The sequence below is a fragment of the Hypanus sabinus genome, chromosome 9 (assembly GCF_030144855.1).
Source record: "Hypanus sabinus isolate sHypSab1 chromosome 9, sHypSab1.hap1, whole genome shotgun sequence".
In the NCBI taxonomy this organism is placed as follows: domain Eukaryota; kingdom Metazoa; phylum Chordata; class Chondrichthyes; order Myliobatiformes; family Dasyatidae; genus Hypanus; species Hypanus sabinus.
Genome location: NC_082714.1, coordinates 80,923,374 through 80,943,065, shown reverse-complemented (window position 1 = coordinate 80,943,065; position 19,692 = coordinate 80,923,374). Strand labels below are relative to the sequence as shown.

Below are 19,692 nucleotides of genomic sequence, written 5' to 3'. Positions count from 1 at the left end.
TGTAAATATCCTCCCCAGGTAACCCATGGAAGGCCCAGAATTTTTGATGGCCTATCCTGTTTAGTAAATACCTTTTCTGTTGTTTTTACTTATTTATGTAAACAATAATTTGTGGGAAGAAAAGAAAGGAGTCTGGCTATAAGCCAAGCAAGATAATAGATTTTTTGGATGAGATAAGTGAGCAGGGAGCTCTGCTTTGTTTCCAGGCTTTGGGTCTTCCTGGTCTCAGGCCTCATCTTAGTCCAATTAACCTCGCAATGCTCCCTATGCCCCTTGCACTTATGGGGAGAGCTTGGGGCGCTAGTGTAATATTGTACGGTTAAACGATCTCTGAGTTAAGTGAAATTAGCCTGAGATTTTTATCTCCAGAGGAAAGGCGTTGTACAAGGCCTCAATGAGGCCTAGCTGTTTCCATGGCAACTAGAGCCAACTCCTCACCACCATAAGGGGATATTGCGTGGATTTCTTTTTTTTTTGATCAGCGAGGAGCGACCGCACTTCTATGCGTCAGCTCGTTGCTTCCTCCTTGTCGACGGTGAAGACAGGAAGAGTCTCGTGCTAGCAGGAGAGGGCTGGCGCCTTTGGGTGAGTTGGTGAAAGTTTGTTGTGCAATGGGTTACAGGGGGAGGTGGGTGTGCTCAGACCTGGCGTGCATGCAAGTCTGAGTGAGCAAGGGAGAGTGTGAACAGTCTGCACATCGGTATGGAGGGGAGCAGTGGCAGGGTGTGTGTGGGGGGGGGGCATGAACAAGTTTGGCTGCACATGTGTTCTCTGTAGGAGTTAGCGAAAATGTGTGTACGCACAGGTGGGTGAGTGTGTGTGTGCAGAGCAAGTGTGTGAGTGTGTACACAGGTCAGTGAGGCTGCATGTGGGAGTGCAGGGGTGTCTCAGTGTGTCATGATGTAAGATAATGTGCACAAAGTGTGTGCTTGTTTGTTATCCGTGTGAGTAGAAATGCACAAGAGAGGGAGAGTTTCTGTATCTGAGACAGAATGTGTGTCTGAGACTGTCTGAGAGAGAATGTGTGTCAGAGTGTGTGGGGAGAATGTGTGTCTGAGAGTGTGTAGGGAGAATGTGTGTCTGAGAGTGTCTGAGAGAGAATGTGTGTCAGAGTGTGTGAGAGAGAATGTGTGTCTGAGAGTGTGTAGGGAGAATGTGTGTCTGAGAGTGTCTGAGAGAGAATGTGTGTCAGAGTGTGTGGGGAGAATGTGTGTCTGAGAGTGTGTAGGGAGAATGTGTGTCTGAGAGTGTCTGAGAGAGAATGTGTGTCAGAGTGTGTGAGAGAGAATGTGTGTCTGAGAGTGTGTAGGGAGAATGTGTGTCTGAGAGTGTCTGAGAGAGAATGTGTGTCAGAGTGTGTGGGGAGAATGTGTGTCTGAGAGTGTGTAAGGAGAATGTGTGTCTGAGAGTGTCTGAGAGAGAATGTGTGTCAGAGTGTGTGAGAGAGAATGTGTGTCTGAGAGTGTGTAGGGAGAATGTGTGTCTGAGAGTGTGTGGGGAGAATGTGTGTCTGAGAGTGTGTAGGGAGAATGTGTGTCTGAGAGTGTGTGGGGAGAATGTGTGTCTGAGAGTGTGTAGGGAGAATGTGTGTCTGAGAGTGTCTGAGAGAGAATGTGTGTCAGAGTGTGTGAGAGAGAATGTGTGTCTGAGAGTGTGTAGGGAGAATGTGTGTCTGAGAGTGTCTGAGAGAGAATGTGTGTCAGAGTGTGTGGGGAGAATGTGTGTCTGAGAGTGTGTAGGGAGAATGTGTGTCTGAGAGTGTGTAGGGAGAATGTGTGTCAGACTGTGTAGGGAGAATGTGTGTCTGAGAGTGTCTGAGAGAGAATGTGTGTCAGAGTGTGTGGGGAGAATGTGTGTCTGAGAGTGTGTAGGGAGAATGTGTGTCTGAGAATGTCTGAGAGAGAATGTGTGTCAGAGTGTGTGGTGAGAATGTGTGTCTGAGAGTGTCTGAGAGAGAATGTGTGTCTGAGAGTGTCTGAGAGAGAATGTGTGGGGAGAATGTGTGTGTGAGAAAGAATGTGTGTCTAAGAGTGTGTAGGGAGAATGTGTGTCTGAGAGTGTGTGAGAGAGAATGTTTGTCTGAGAGTGTGTGGGGAGAATGTGTGTCTGAGAGCGTGTGAGAGAGGATGTGTGTCTGAGAGTGTGTGAGAGAGAATGTGTGTCAGTGTGTGGGGAGAATGTGTGTCAGAGAACGTGTGGGGAGAATGTGTGTCAGAGTGTGTGAGAGAGAATGTGTGTCTGAGTGTGTGTGAGAGAGAATTTGTGTCAGAGAGCGTGTGGGGAGAATGTGTGTCTGAGAGTGTGTGGGGAGAATGTGTGTCTGAGAGTGTGTGAGGAGAATGTGTGTCTGAGAGTGTGTGGGAAGAATGGGTGTCTGAGAGTGTGTGAGAGAGAATGTGTGTCTGAGAGAGAATGTGTGTCTGAGAGTGTCTGAGAGAGGATGTGTGTCAGAGTGTGTGGGGAGAATGTGTGTCTGAGAGTGTGTAGGGAGAATGTGTGTCTGAGAGTGTGTGAGAGAGAATGTGTGTCAGAGTGTGTGGGGAGAATGTGTGTCTAAGAGTGTGTGAGAGAGAATGTGTGGGGAGAATGTGTGTGTGAGAAAGAATGTGTGTCTAAGAGTGTGTAGGGAGAATGTGTGTCTGAGAGTGTGTGAGAGAGAATGTGTGTCAGAGTGTGTAGGGAGAATGTGTGTCTGAGAGCGTGTGAGAGAGAATGTGTGTCAGAGTGTGTGGGGAGAATGTGTGTCTGAGAGTGTGTGGAGAGAATGTGTGTCAGAGTGTGTAGGGAGAATGTGTGTCTGAGAGTGTGTAGGGAGAATGTGTGTCAGAGTGTGGGGGGAGAATGTGTGTCTGAGAGTGTGTGGGGAGAATGTGTGTCTGAGAGTGTGTGAGAGAGAATGTGTGTCAGAGTGTGTGGGGAGAATGTGTGTCTGAGAGTGTGTAGGGAGAATGTGTGTCTGAGAGTGTGTAGAGAGAATGTGTGTCTGAGAGTGTGTGGGGAGAATGTGTGTCAGAGTGTGGGGGGAGAATGTGTGTCTGAGAGTGTGTAAGGAGAATGTGTGTCAGAGTGTGGGGGGAGAATGTGTGTCTGAGAGTGTGTGAGAGAGAATGTGTGTCAGAGTGTGTGGGGAGAATGTGTGTCTGAGAGTGTGTAGGGAGAATGTGTGTCTGAGAGTGTGTGAGAGAGAATGTGTGTCAGAGTGTCTGAGAGAGAATGTGTGTCTGAGAGTGTGTGGAGAGAATGTGTGTCTGAGAGTGTGTGGGGAGAATGTGTGTCAGAGTGTGGGGGGAGAATGTGTGTCTGAGAGTGTGTGGGGAGAATGTGTGTCTGAGAGTGTGTGAGAGAGAATGTGTGTCAGAGTGTGTGGGGAGAATGTGTGTCTGAGAGTGTGTAGGGAGAATGTGTGTCTGAGAGTGTGTGAGACAGAATGTGTGTGTGAGAGAGAATGTGTGTCTGAGTGTGTGGGGAGAATGTGTGTCTGAGAGTGTGTGGGGAGAATGTGTGTCAGAGTGTGTGGGGAGAATGTGTGTCTGAGAATGTCTGAGAGAGAATGTGTGTCAGAGTGTGTGGGGAGAATGTGTGTCTGAGAGTGTGTGGGGAGAATGTGTGTCAGAGTGTGTGGGGAGAATGTGTGTCTGAGAGTGTGTGGGGAGAATGTGTGTCAGAGTGTGGGGGGAGAATGTGTGTCTGAGAATGTGTGGGGAGAATGTGTGTCTGAGAGTGTGTGAGAGAGAATGTGTGTCAGAGTGTGTGGGGAGAATGTGTGTCTGAGAGTGTGTAGGGAGAATGTGTGTCTGAGAGTGTGTGAGACAGAATGTGTGTGTGAGAGAGAATGTGTGTCTGAGTGTGTGGGGAGAATGTGTGTCTGAGAGTGTGTGGGGAGAATGTGTGTCAGAGTGTGTGGGGAGAATGTGTGTCAGAGTGTGTGGGGAGAATGTGTGTCTGAGAATGTCTGAGAGAGAATGTGTGTCAGAGTGTGTGGGGAGAATGTGTGTCTGAGAGTGTGTAGGGAGAATGTGTGTCAGAGTGTGTGGGGAGAATGTGTGTCTGAGAGTGTGTGGGGAGAATGTGTGTCAGAGTGTGTAGGGAGAATGTGTGTCAGAGTGTGTGGGGAGAATGTGTGTCAGAGTGTGTGGGGAGAATGTGTGTCTGAGAGTGTGTAGGGAGAATGTGTGTCAGAGTGTGGGGGGAGAATGTGTGTCTGAGAGTGTGTGAGAGAGAATGTGTGTCAGAGTGTGTGGGGAGAATGTGTGTCTGAGAGTGTGTAAGGAGAATGTGTGTCAGAGTGTGTAGGGAGAATGTGTGTCTGAGAGTGTGTGAGAGAGAATGTGTGTCAGAGTGTGGGGGGAGAATGTGTGTCTGAGAGTGTGTGAGAGAGAATGTGTGTCAGAGTGTGTGGGGAGAATGTGTGTCTGAGAGTGTGTAGGGAGAATGTGTGTCTGAGAGTGTCTGAGAGAGAATGTGTGTCTGAGAGTGTGTGGAGAGAATGTGTGTCTGAGAGTGTGTGGGGAGAATGTGTGTCAGAGTGTGGGGGGAGAATGTGTGTCTGAGAGTGTGTGGGGAGAATGTGTGTCTGAGAGTGTGTGGGGAGAATGTGTGTCAGAGTGTGTGGGGAGAATGTGTGTCTGAGAGTGTGTAGGGAGAATGTGTGTCAGAGTGTGTGGGGAGAATGTGTGTCAGAGTGTGTGGGGAGAATGTGTGTCTGAGAGTGTGTAGGGAGAATGTGTGTCAGAGTGTGTGGGGAGAATGTGTGTCTGAGAGTGTGTAGGGAGAATGTGTGTCTGAGAGTGTGTGAGAGAGAATGTGTGTCAGAGTGTGTGGGGAGAATGTGTGTCTGAGAGTGTGTAGGGAGAATGTGTGTCAGAGTGTGGGGGGAGAATGTGTGTCTGAGAGTGTGTGAGAGAGAATGTGTGTCAGAGTGTGTGGGGAGAATGTGTGTCTGAGAGTGTGTAAGGAGAATGTGTGTCAGAGAGTGGGGGGAGAATGTGTGTCTGAGAGTGTGTGAGAGAGAATGTGTGTCAGAGTGTGTGGGGAGAATGTGTGTCTGAGAGTGTGTAGGGAGAATGTGTGTCAGAGTGTGTGGGGAGAATGTGTGTCTGAGAGTGTGTAGGGAGAATGTGTGTCAGAGTGTGTGGGGAGAATGTGTGTCTGAGAGTGTGTAGGGAGAATGTGTGTCAGAGTGTGTGGGGAGAATATGTGTCAGAGTGTGGGGGGAGAATGTGTGTCTGAGAGTGTGTGGGGAGAATGTGTGTCAGAGTGTGGGGGGAGAATGTGTGTCTGAGAGTGTGTGGGGAGAATGTGTGTCTGAGAGTGTGTGAGAGAGAATGTGTGTCTGAGAGTGTGTAGGGAGAATGTGTGTCAGAGTGTGGGGGGAGAATGTGTGTCTGAGAGTGTGTGAGAGAGAATGTGTGTCAGAGTGTGTGGGGAGAATGTGTGTCTGAGAGTGTGTAAGGAGAATGTGTGTCAGAGTGTGTGGGGAGAATGTGTGTCTGAGAGTGTGTAGGGAGAATGTGTGTCTGAGAGTGTGTGAGAGAGAATGTGTGTCAGAGTGTGTGGGGAGAATGTGTGTCTGAGAGTGTGTGGGGAGAATGTGTGTCAGAGTGTGTGGGGAGAATTTGTGTCTGAGAGTGTGTAAGGAGAATGTGTGTCAGAGTGTGTGGGGAGAATGTGTGTCTGAGAGTGTGTAGGGAGAATGTGTGTCTGAGAGTGTGTGAGAGAGAATGTGTGTCAGAGTGTGTGGGGAGAATGTGTGTCAGAGTGTGTGGGGAGAATGTGTGTCTGAGAGTGTGTAGGGAGAATGTGTGTCTGAGAGTGTCTGAGAGAGAATGTGTGTCTGAGAGTGTGTGGAGAGAATGTGTGTCTGAGAGTGTGTGGGGAGAATGTGTGTCAGAGTGTGGGGGGAGAATGTGTGTCTGAGAGTGTGTGGGGAGAATGTGTGTCTGAGAGTGTGTGAGAGAGAATGTCAGAGTGTGTGGGGAGAATGTGTGTATGAGAGTGTGTGGGGAGAATGTGTGTCAGAGTGTGTGGGGAGAATGTGTGTCAGAGTGTGTGGGGAGAATGTGTGTCTGAGAGTGTGTAGGGAGAATGTGTGTCAGAGTGTGTGGGGAGAATGTGTGTCAGAGTGTGTGGGGAGAATGTGTGTCTGAGAGTGTGTAGGGAGAATGTGTGTCAGAGTGTGTGGGGAGAATGTGTGTCTGAGAGTGTGTGGGGAGAATGTGTGTCTGAGAGTGTGTAAGGAGAATGTGTGTCAGAGAGTGGGGGGAGAATGTGTGTCTGAGAGTGTGTGAGAGAGAATGTGTGTCAGAGTGTGTGGGGAGAATGTGTGTCTGAGAGTGTGTAAGGAGAATGTATGTCAGAGTGTGGGGGGAGAATGTGTGTCTGAGAGTGTGTAGGGAGAATGTGTGTCAGAGTGTGTAGGGAGAATGTGTGTCTGAGACTGTCTGAGAGAGAATGTGTGTCAGAGTGTGTGGGGAGAATGTGTGTCTGAGAGTGTGTAAGGAGAATGTGTGTCAGAGAGTGTGTGAGAGAGAATGTGTGTCAGAGTGTGTGGGGAGAATGTGTGTCTGAGAGTGTGTAAGGAGAATGTGTGTCTGAGAGTGTGTGAGAGAGAATGTGTGTCAGAGTGTGTGGGGAGAATGTGTGTCTGAGAGTGTGTAGGGAGAATGTATGTCTGAGAGAGAATGTGTGTCTGAGAGTGTGTGGAGAGAATGTGTGTCTGAGAGTGTGTGGGGAGAATGTGTGTCTGAGAGTGTGTGGAGAGAATGTGTGTCTGAGAGAGAATGTGTGTGTGAGTGTCTGAGAGAGAGAATGTGTGTCTGAGAGTGTGGGGAGAATGTGTGTGTGAGAGTGTGAGAGAGAGAGAGAGTGTAAGACAGAGTGTGAGAGAGTGCATGGTAGAGTTTGAGCGTGTGTGTGCGATACAGAATTTGTGTCTTACAGTACATGTGTGAGAGTGTGTGTGACTGAGAAAATGTAAGAAAGAATACAGTTGGGAGTGCGTATCATAATAGAGAGTGTGTGTGGGAACACATTTAAGTCTATATGCAAGTGAGTGTGAGTGTGTTGGTGTTTGTGTGTATGTGAGTGTGTGTGTGAGTGTTGGTGTGTGTGTGTGCATGTGAGTGTGTGTGTTGGTGTTTGTGTATGTGAGTGTGTGAGTGTGTGTGTGTGTGTGTGAGTGTGTGGGAGTGGGCGTGTGTGTTGGTGTGTGTGTATGTATATGTGAGTGTGAGTGTGTATGTGTGTGTGTGTGTGTGTGTGTGTGTGAGTGTGTGTGTGTATTTGAGTGTGTGGGAGTGGGTGTGGATGTGTCTCTGTGGAGTTTGCATGTTGTCCCTTTGACCACGTGCAGTTCCCTCCCAGTGCTCTGGTTCCTTCCCACATCCCATCCACATGCGGGATCGCGGGTTAACCGGCTGCTGTAAATCACCCCCTCCCCAGGTGTGCATGTGAGAGGGGAGGAATCAGGGTGGAGCTGGTGGCAATGTGGGGAGAATGGACTGGGAATTGGTGTAAAAGGCTGACTGGTGGTTGTCATGGACTCGATGGGCCAAAGGGCTGGTTTCTGTGCTGGGTTGCTGGATCCTTCTCAGTGACGGGAAGGATCACCCACCCCTGCACTTTGTCCCAGAAGAGGCCCTGCTGGGGAGGGGAGTGAGAGTTGGATCGACGGGACAATGGAGACCTGGTCCGCTTCCAACCCACCTTGCCCACTGGGCCCTGATAAACCACCCCAGGGTGAGCGGAGCTCTCTGCACACAGCAAGATCCCACAGGAAGCATTGTGATGCAAAGCCTCGGCCTTCTGTAACAATATTTGGAATGAGGACAGCTCAACCTCAGCCTCAGAGCCCCGGAGAGATTCCCCGCCCTTCCTACCCCTCAACTTTATGTATTAGCAAACTAGAGCGAGGGAAGTAGAGACTGGAAGGGTCAAGGAGATGAGGAAGGGGGTTAGAGATTTGGGATGGGAGTGGTTGTAGGGCCCCAGATGGGGTCAAAGGGACAGTGTCAGGGTGGGGTGTAGTGTGTGTTAGAAAAGGAACGACCCTTTCAGGTGATGTCAGTGGGGGTGGGGGTGAAAGTGGGAGGGTAGTGTGCTGTCACTTTAATTAAAGGCACCCCACCCTTTCATCCGTCAGCCACACCGCTACGTGGGTAAGTGGCAGAGAGTGCAGGGGGGACTTCCCATTGGCTCTCTGCACCATCCCTGCTGGGCCCCACGTACCCGGAATCTCTCGACCTCTGCAGGTAAGGTCCCGCATGCAAACCGTGCACCCCGCCACCGCTCTGCCCCAGGGATCGCGTCCCAGCATACGCTGAGCGGGGCAACCAGACACACTCCAGCCAGGTACACCAGCACTAGTGGGTTCAGTGGGTAGGATCTGCATTGAGGTAGATGATCCTTAATGAGCCACCCCCAAGAGATTGTGATCATTTCTGAAGCAAACGAAATGTCTGACAACTTCCTAAAAATCGGCCGTTTTACCCAATTCATTATTAAAATGTGCGACTGCCCTGGGCCCACAAATAAGCCTAAATTTAGGAACTATTGGTAGAGTTCTTTCCCCGCTGAATCCAGTGGACTTTAGGAGATTCCCAAAATGTTTCTTTTAATTGGGGAATATGTACAGAAAATATGTCTTGAAGTGTGGTCGTAGCTTCTTTGTGGAACAACATTTTTTTTGTGGTTTCTAGACCACATCCTGGGCCTCAGAAAACAGCAGGCACTCAGGCCTCAGATCTAGATTATTCAGTTTCCTCTCTGCAGCAGAGTACACTCCATATGGAGGGAAGTAAATATGCTGAATATGCAAGATAAAATACTCAGTCTGGAATAACACAAGACTGAAACTCCCTCCACACCGTCCCATCACACACTCCCGGGGTCAGACACAGAGTGAAACTCCCTCCACACTGTCCCATCACACACTCACGGGGTCAGACACAGAGTGAAACTCCCTCCACACCATCCCATCACACACTCCTGGGGTCAGACACAGAGTGAAACTCCCTCCACACTGTCCCATCACCCACTCCCGGGGTCAGACACAGAGTGAAACTCCCTCCACACCGTCCCATCACACACTCCCGGGGTCAGACACAGAGTGAACCTCCCTCCACACCGTCCCATCACACACTCCCAGGGTCAGACACAGAGTGAAACTCCCTCCACACCGTCCCATCACACACTCCCAGGGTCAGACACAGAGTGAAGCTCCCTCCACACCGTCCCATCACACACTCCCGGGGTCAGACACAGAGTGAAGCTCCCTCCACACTGTCCCATCACACACTCCCGGGGTCAGACACAGAGTGAAACTCCCTCCACACCGTCCCATCACACACTCCCGGGGTCAGACACAGAGTGAAACTCCCTCTACACCGTCCCATCACACACTCCCAGGGTCAGACACAGAGTGAAGCTCCCTCCACACTGTCCCATCACACACTCCCGGGGTCAGACACAGAATGAAACTCCCTCCACACCGTCCCATCACACACTCCCGGGGTCAGACACAGAGTGAAACTCCCTCCACACTGTCCCATCACACACTCCCGGGGTCAGACACAGAGTGAACCTCCCTCCACACCGTCCCATCACACACTCCCGGGGTCAGACACAGAGTGAAACTCCCTCTGCACCGTCCCATCACACACTCCCGGGGTCAGACACAGAGTGAAACTCCCTCCACACCGTCCCATCACACACTCCCGGGGTCAGACACAGAGTGAATCTCCCTCCACACCGTCCCATCACACACTCCCGGGGTCAGACACAGAGTGAATCTCCCTCTACACCGTCCCATCACACACTCCCGGGGTCAGACACAGAGTGAAATTCCCTCTACACCGTCCCATCACACACTCCCGGGGTTAGACACAGAGTGAAACTCCCTCCACACTGTCCCATCACACACTCCCGGGGTCAGACACAGAGTGAATCTCCCTCCACACCGTCCCATCACTCACTCCCGGGGTCAGACACAGAGTGAAGCTCCCTCTACACCGTCCCATCACACACTCCCGGGGTCAGACACAGAGTGAATCTCCCTCCACACCGTCCCATCACACACTCCCGGGGTCAGACACAGAGTGAAGCTCCCTCTACACCGTCCCATCACACACTCCCGGGGTCAGACACAGAGTGAAACTCCCTCCACACCGTCCCATCACACACTCCCGGGGTCAGACACAGAGTGAAACTCCCTCCACACTGTCCCATCACACACTCCCGGGGTCAGACACAGAGTGAAACTCCCTCCACACCATCCCATCACACACTCCTGGGGTCAGACACAGAGTGAAACTCCCTCCACACTGTCCCATCACCCACTCCCGGGGTCAGACACAGAGTGAAACTCCCTCCACACCGTCCCATCACACACTCCCGGGGTCAGACACAGAGTGAACCTCCCTCCACACCGTCCCATCACACACTCCCGGGGTCAGACACAGAGTGAAACTCCCTCCACACCGTCCCATCACACACTCCCAGGGTCAGACACAGAGTGAAGCTCCCTCCACACCGTCCCATCACACACTCCCGGGGTCAGACACAGAGTGAAGCTCCCTCCACACTGTCCCATCACACACTCCCGGGGTCAGACACAGAGTGAAACTCCCTCCACACCGTCCCATCACACACTCCCGGGGTCAGACACAGAGTGAAACTCCCTCTACACCGTCCCATCACACACTCCCAGGGTCAGACACAGAGTGAAGCTCCCTCCACACTGTCCCATCACACACTCCCGGGGTCAGACACAGAGTGAAACTCCCTCCACACCGTCCCATCACACACTCCCGGGGTCAGACACAGAGTGAAACTCCCTCCACACTGTCCCATCACACACTCCCGGGGTCAGACACAGAGTGAACCTCCCTCCACACCGTCCCATCACACACTCCCGGGGTCAGACACAGAGTGAAACTCCCTCTACACCGTCCCATCACACACTCCCGGGGTCAGACACAGAGTGAAACTCCCTCCACACCGTCCCATCACACACTCCCGGGGTCAGACACAGAGTGAATCTCCCTCCACACCGTCCCATCACACACTCCCGGGGTCAGACACAGAGTGAATCTCCCTCTACACCGTCCCATCACACACTCCCGGGGTCAGACACAGAGTGAAATTCCCTCTACACCGTCCCATCACACACTCCCGGGGTTAGACACAGAGTGAAACTCCCTCCACACTGTCCCATCACACACTCCCGGGGTCAGACACAGAGTGAATCTCCCTCCACACCGTCCCATCACACACTCCCGGGGTCAGACACAGAGTGAAGCTCCCTCTACACCGTCCCATCACACACTCCCGGGGTCAGACACAGAGTGAATCTCCCTCCACACCGTCCCATCACACACTCCCGGGGTCAGACACAGAGTGAAGCTCCCTCTACACCGTCCCATCACACACTCCCGGGGTCAGACACAGAGTGAAACTCCCTCCACACCGTCCCATCACACACTCCCGGGGTCAGACACAGAGTGAAACTCCCTCTACACCGTCCCATCACACACTCCCGGGGTCAGACACAGAGTGAAACTCCCTCCACACCGTCCCATCACACACTCCCGGGGTCAGACACAGAGTGAATCTCCCTCCACACCGTCCCATCACACACTCCCGGGGTCAGACACAGAGTGAATCTCCCTCTACACCGTCCCATCACACACTCCCGGGGTCAGACACAGAGTGAAATTCCCTCTACACCGTCCCATCACACACTCCCGGGGTTAGACACAGAGTGAAACTCCCTCCACATCGTCCCATCACACACTCCCGGGGTCAGACACAGAGTGAATCTCCCTCCACACCGTCCCATCACACACTCCCGGGGTCAGACACAGAGTGAAGCTCCCTCTACACCGTCCCATCACACACTCCCGGGGTCAGACACAGAGTGAATCTCCCTCCACACCGTCCCATCACACACTCCCGGGGTCAGACACAGAGTGAAGCTCCCTCTACACCGTCCCATCACACACTCCCGGGGTCAGACACAGAGTGAATCTCCCTCCACACCGTCCCATCACACACTCCCGGGGTCAGACACAGAGTGAAGCTCCCTCTACACCGTCCCATCACACACTCCCGGGGTCAGACACAGAGTGAATCTCCCTCCACACCGTCCCATCACACACTCCCGGGGTCAGACACAGAGTGAAGCTCCCTCTACACCGTCCCATCACACAATCCCGGGGTCAGACACAGAGTGAAATTCCCTCTACACCGTCCCATCACACACTCCCGGGGTCAGACACAGAGTGAATCTCCCTCCACACCGTCCCATCACACACTCCCGGGGTCAGACACAGAGTGAAGCTCCCTCTACACCGTCCCATCACACACTCCCGGGGTCAGACACAGAGTGAATCGCCCTCCACACCGTCCCATCACACACTCCCAGGGTCAGACACAGAGTGAAGCTCCCTCCACACCGTCCCATCACACACTCCCGGGGTCAGACACAGAGTGAAGCTCCCTCCACACTGTCCCATCACACACTCCCGGGGTCAGACACAGAGTGAAACTCCCTCCACACCGTCCCATCACACACTCCCGGGGTCAGACACAGAGTGAAACTCCCTCTACACCGTCCCATCACACACTCCCAGGGTCAGACACAGAGTGAAGCTCCCTCCACACTGTCCCATCACACACTCCCGGGGTCAGACACAGAATGAAACTCCCTCCACACCGTCCCATCACACACTCCCGGGGTCAGACACAGAGTGAAACTCCCTCCACACTGTCCCATCACACACTCCCGGGGTCAGACACAGAGTGAACCTCCCTCCACACCGTCCCATCACACACTCCCGGGGTCAGACACAGAGTGAAACTCCCTCTGCACCGTCCCATCACACACTCCCGGGGTCAGACACAGAGTGAAACTCCCTCCACACCGTCCCATCACACACTCCCGGGGTCAGACACAGAGTGAATCTCCCTCCACACCGTCCCATCACACACTCCCGGGGTCAGACACAGAGTGAATCTCCCTCTACACCGTCCCATCACACACTCCCGGGGTCAGACACAGAGTGAAATTCCCTCTACACCGTCCCATCACACACTCCCGGGGTTAGACACAGAGTGAAACTCCCTCCACACTGTCCCATCACACACTCCCGGGGTCAGACACAGAGTGAATCTCCCTCCACACCGTCCCATCACTCACTCCCGGGGTCAGACACAGAGTGAAGCTCCCTCTACACCGTCCCATCACACACTCCCGGGGTCAGACACAGAGTGAATCTCCCTCCACACCGTCCCATCACACACTCCCGGGGTCAGACACAGAGTGAAGCTCCCTCTACACCGTCCCATCACACACTCCCGGGGTCAGACACAGAGTGAAACTCCCTCCACACCGTCCCATCACACACTCCCGGGGTCAGACACAGAGTGAAACTCCCTCCACACTGTCCCATCACACACTCCCGGGGTCAGACACAGAGTGAAACTCCCTCCACACCATCCCATCACACACTCCTGGGGTCAGACACAGAGTGAAACTCCCTCCACACTGTCCCATCACCCACTCCCGGGGTCAGACACAGAGTGAAACTCCCTCCACACCGTCCCATCACACACTCCCGGGGTCAGACACAGAGTGAACCTCCCTCCACACCGTCCCATCACACACTCCCGGGGTCAGACACAGAGTGAAACTCCCTCCACACCGTCCCATCACACACTCCCGGGGTTAGACACAGAGTGAAACTCCCTCCACACTGTCCCATCACACACTCCCGGGGTCAGACACAGAGTGAATCTCCCTCCACACCGTCCCATCACTCACTCCCGGGGTCAGACACAGAGTGAAGCTCCCTCTACACCGTCCCATCACACACTCCCGGGGTCAGACACAGAGTGAATCTCCCTCCACACCGTCCCATCACACACTCCCGGGGTCAGACACAGAGTGAAGCTCCCTCTACACCGTCCCATCACACACTCCCGGGGTCAGACACAGAGTGAAACTCCCTCCACACCGTCCCATCACACACTCCCGGGGTCAGACACAGAGTGAAACTCCCTCCACACTGTCCCATCACACACTCCCGGGGTCAGACACAGAGTGAAACTCCCTCCACACCATCCCATCACACACTCCTGGGGTCAGACACAGAGTGAAACTCCCTCCACACTGTCCCATCACCCACTCCCGGGGTCAGACACAGAGTGAAACTCCCTCCACACCGTCCCATCACACACTCCCGGGGTCAGACACAGAGTGAACCTCCCTCCACACCGTCCCATCACACACTCCCGGGGTCAGACACAGAGTGAAACTCCCTCCACACCGTCCCATCACACACTCCCAGGGTCAGACACAGAGTGAAGCTCCCTCCACACCGTCCCATCACACACTCCCGGGGTCAGACACAGAGTGAAGCTCCCTCCACACTGTCCCATCACACACTCCCGGGGTCAGACACAGAGTGAAACTCCCTCCACACCGTCCCATCACACACTCCCGGGGTCAGACACAGAGTGAAACTCCCTCTACACCGTCCCATCACACACTCCCAGGGTCAGACACAGAGTGAAGCTCCCTCCACACTGTCCCATCACACACTCCCGGGGTCAGACACAGAGTGAAACTCCCTCCACACCGTCCCATCACACACTCCCGGGGTCAGACACAGAGTGAAACTCCCTCCACACTGTCCCATCACACACTCCCGGGGTCAGACACAGAGTGAACCTCCCTCCACACCGTCCCATCACACACTCCCGGGGTCAGACACAGAGTGAAACTCCCTCTACACCGTCCCATCACACACTCCCGGGGTCAGACACAGAGTGAAACTCCCTCCACACCGTCCCATCACACACTCCCGGGGTCAGACACAGAGTGAATCTCCCTCCACACCGTCCCATCACACACTCCCGGGGTCAGACACAGAGTGAATCTCCCTCTACACCGTCCCATCACACACTCCCGGGGTCAGACACAGAGTGAAATTCCCTCTACACCGTCCCATCACACACTCCCGGGGTTAGACACAGAGTGAAACTCCCTCCACACTGTCCCATCACACACTCCCGGGGTCAGACACAGAGTGAATCTCCCTCCACACCGTCCCATCACACACTCCCGGGGTCAGACACAGAGTGAAGCTCCCTCTACACCGTCCCATCACACACTCCCGGGGTCAGACACAGAGTGAATCTCCCTCCACACCGTCCCATCACACACTCCCGGGGTCAGACACAGAGTGAAGCTCCCTCTACACCGTCCCATCACACACTCCCGGGGTCAGACACAGAGTGAAACTCCCTCCACACCGTCCCATCACACACTCCCGGGGTCAGACACAGAGTGAAACTCCCTCTACACCGTCCCATCACACACTCCCGGGGTCAGACACAGAGTGAAACTCCCTCCACACCGTCCCATCACACACTCCCGGGGTCAGACACAGAGTGAATCTCCCTCCACACCGTCCCATCACACACTCCCGGGGTCAGACACAGAGTGAATCTCCCTCTACACCGTCCCATCACACACTCCCGGGGTCAGACACAGAGTGAAATTCCCTCTACACCGTCCCATCACACACTCCCGGGGTTAGACACAGAGTGAAACTCCCTCCACATCGTCCCATCACACACTCCCGGGGTCAGACACAGAGTGAATCTCCCTCCACACCGTCCCATCACACACTCCCGGGGTCAGACACAGAGTGAAGCTCCCTCTACACCGTCCCATCACACACTCCCGGGGTCAGACACAGAGTGAATCTCCCTCCACACCGTCCCATCACACACTCCCGGGGTCAGACACAGAGTGAAGCTCCCTCTACACCGTCCCATCACACACTCCCGGGGTCAGACACAGAGTGAATCTCCCTCCACACCGTCCCATCACACACTCCCGGGGTCAGACACAGAGTGAAGCTCCCTCTACACCGTCCCATCACACACTCCCGGGGTCAGACACAGAGTGAATCTCCCTCCACACCGTCCCATCACACACTCCCGGGGTCAGACACAGAGTGAAGCTCCCTCTACACCGTCCCATCACACAATCCCGGGGTCAGACACAGAGTGAAATTCCCTCTACACCGTCCCATCACACACTCCCGGGGTCAGACACAGAGTGAATCTCCCTCCACACCGTCCCATCACACACTCCCGGGGTCAGACACAGAGTGAAGCTCCCTCTACACCGTCCCATCACACACTCCCGGGGTCAGACACAGAGTGAATCGCCCTCCACACCGTCCCATCACACACTCCCAGGGTCAGACACAGAGTGAAGCTCCCTCCACACCGTCCCATCACACACTCCCGGGGTCAGACACAGAGTGAAGCTCCCTCCACACTGTCCCATCACACACTCCCGGGGTCAGACACAGAGTGAAACTCCCTCCACACCGTCCCATCACACACTCCCGGGGTCAGACACAGAGTGAAACTCCCTCTACACCGTCCCATCACACACTCCCAGGGTCAGACACAGAGTGAAGCTCCCTCCACACTGTCCCATCACACACTCCCGGGGTCAGACACAGAATGAAACTCCCTCCACACCGTCCCATCACACACTCCCGGGGTCAGACACAGAGTGAAACTCCCTCCACACTGTCCCATCACACACTCCCGGGGTCAGACACAGAGTGAACCTCCCTCCACACCGTCCCATCACACACTCCCGGGGTCAGACACAGAGTGAAACTCCCTCTGCACCGTCCCATCACACACTCCCGGGGTCAGACACAGAGTGAAACTCCCTCCACACCGTCCCATCACACACTCCCGGGGTCAGACACAGAGTGAATCTCCCTCCACACCGTCCCATCACACACTCCCGGGGTCAGACACAGAGTGAATCTCCCTCTACACCGTCCCATCACACACTCCCGGGGTCAGACACAGAGTGAAATTCCCTCTACACCGTCCCATCACACACTCCCGGGGTTAGACACAGAGTGAAACTCCCTCCACACTGTCCCATCACACACTCCCGGGGTCAGACACAGAGTGAATCTCCCTCCACACCGTCCCATCACTCACTCCCGGGGTCAGACACAGAGTGAAGCTCCCTCTACACCGTCCCATCACACACTCCCGGGGTCAGACACAGAGTGAATCTCCCTCCACACCGTCCCATCACACACTCCCGGGGTCAGACACAGAGTGAAGCTCCCTCTACACCGTCCCATCACACACTCCCGGGGTCAGACACAGAGTGAAACTCCCTCCACACCGTCCCATCACACACTCCCGGGGTCAGACACAGAGTGAAACTCCCTCCACACTGTCCCATCACACACTCCCGGGGTCAGACACAGAGTGAAACTCCCTCCACACCATCCCATCACACACTCCTGGGGTCAGACACAGAGTGAAACTCCCTCCACACTGTCCCATCACCCACTCCCGGGGTCAGACACAGAGTGAAACTCCCTCCACACCGTCCCATCACACACTCCCGGGGTCAGACACAGAGTGAACCTCCCTCCACACCGTCCCATCACACACTCCCGGGGTCAGACACAGAGTGAAACTCCCTCCACACCGTCCCATCACACACTCCCAGGGTCAGACACAGAGTGAAGCTCCCTCCACACCGTCCCATCACACACTCCCGGGGTCAGACACAGAGTGAAGCTCCCTCCACACTGTCCCATCACACACTCCCGGGGTCAGACACAGAGTGAAACTCCCTCCACACCGTCCCATCACACACTCCCGGGGTCAGACACAGAGTGAAACTCCCTCTACACCGTCCCATCACACACTCCCAGGGTCAGACACAGAGTGAAGCTCCCTCCACACTGTCCCATCACACACTCCCGGGGTCAGACACAGAGTGAATCTCCCTCTACACCGTCCCATCACACACTCCCGGGGTCAGACACAGAGTGAAATTCCCTCTACACCGTCCCATCACACACTCCCGGGGTTAGACACAGAGTGAAACTCCCTCCACACTGTCCCATCACACACTCCCGGGGTCAGACACAGAGTGAATCTCCCTCCACACCGTCCCATCACACACTCCCGGGGTCAGACACAGAGTGAAGCTCCCTCTACACCGTCCCATCACACACTCCCGGGGTCAGACACAGAGTGAATCTCCCTCCACACCGTCCCATCACACACTCCCGGGGTCAGACACAGAGTGAAGCTCCCTCTACACCGTCCCATCACACACTCCCGGGGTCAGACACAGAGTGAATCTCCCTCCACACCGTCCCATCACACACTCCCGGGGTCAGACACAGAGTGAAGCTCCCTCTACACCGTCCCATCACACAATCCCGGGGTCAGACACAGAGTGAAATTCCCTCTACACCGTCCCATCACACACTCCCGGGGTCAGACACAGAGTGAATCTCCCTCCACACCGTCCCATCACACACTCCCGGGGTCAGACACAGAGTGAAGCTCCCTCTACACCGTCCCATCACACACTCCCGGGGTCAGACACAGAGTGAATCGCCCTCCACACCGTCCCATCACACACTCCCAGGGTCAGACACAGAGTGAAGCTCCCTCCACACCGTCCCATCACACACTCCCGGGGTCAGACACAGAGTGAAGCTCCCTCCACACTGTCCCATCACACACTCCCGGGGTCAGACACAGAGTGAAACTCCCTCCACACCGTCCCATCACACACTCCCGGGGTCAGACACAGAGTGAAACTCCCTCTACACCGTCCCATCACACACTCCCAGGGTCAGACACAGAGTGAAGCTCCCTCCACACTGTCCCATCACACACTCCCGGGGTCAGACACAGAATGAAACTCCCTCCACACCGTCCCATCACACACTCCCGGGGTCAGACACAGAGTGAAACTCCCTCCACACTGTCCCATCACACACTCCCGGGGTCAGACACAGAGTGAACCTCCCTCCACACCGTCCCATCACACACTCCCGGGGTCAGACACAGAGTGAAACTCCCTCTGCACCGTCCCATCACACACTCCCGGGGTCAGACACAGAGTGAAACTCCCTCCACACCGTCCCATCACACACTCCCGGGGTCAGACACAGAGTGAATCTCCCTCCACACCGTCCCATCACACACTCCCGGGGTCAGACACAGAGTGAATCTCCCTCTACACCGTCCCATCACACACTCCCGGGGTCAGACACAGAGTGAAATTCCCTCTACACTGTCCCATCACACACTCCCGGGGTTAGACACAGAGTGAAACTCCCTCCACACTGTCCCATCACACACTCCCGGGGTCAGACACAGAGTGAATCTCCCTCCACACCGTCCCATCACTCACTCCCGGGGTCAGACACAGAGTGAAGCTCCCTCTACACCGTCCCATCACACACTCCCGGGGTCAGACACAGAGTGAATCTCCCTCCACACCGTCCCATCACACACTCCCGGGGTCAGACACAGAGTGAAGCTCCCTCTACACCGTCCCATCACACACTCCCGGGGTCAGACACAGAGTGAAACTCCCTCCACACCGTCCCATCACACACTCCCGGGGTCAGACACAGAGTGAAACTCCCTCCACACTGTCCCATCACACACTCCCGGGGTCAGACACAGAGTGAAACTCCCTCCACACCATCCCATCACACACTCCTGGGGTCAGACACAGAGTGAAACTCCCTCCACACTGTCCCATCACCCACTCCCGGGGTCAGACACAGAGTGAAACTCCCTCCACACCGTCCCATCACA

General features: G+C 54.6%; 1 protein-coding gene across 2 annotated transcripts in view; it reads left to right on the top strand.

Annotated features, from left to right (window-relative positions):
- Positions 1–455: 455 nt before the first annotated feature.
- tnfaip8l2b (tumor necrosis factor, alpha-induced protein 8-like 2b) overlaps positions 456–19,692 on the top strand; it is a 46,158-nt gene continuing 26,921 nt past the window's right edge. Inside the window, exon 1 of one of the 2 annotated variants that reach the window (XM_059979986.1) lies at positions 456–585. The gene's annotated coding sequence lies outside the window, so the exon portion shown is untranslated. Of the gene's footprint in view, positions 586–8,096; positions 8,250–19,692 lie in introns of those variants that run through there. The other variant, XM_059979987.1, reaches the window with a different exon arrangement.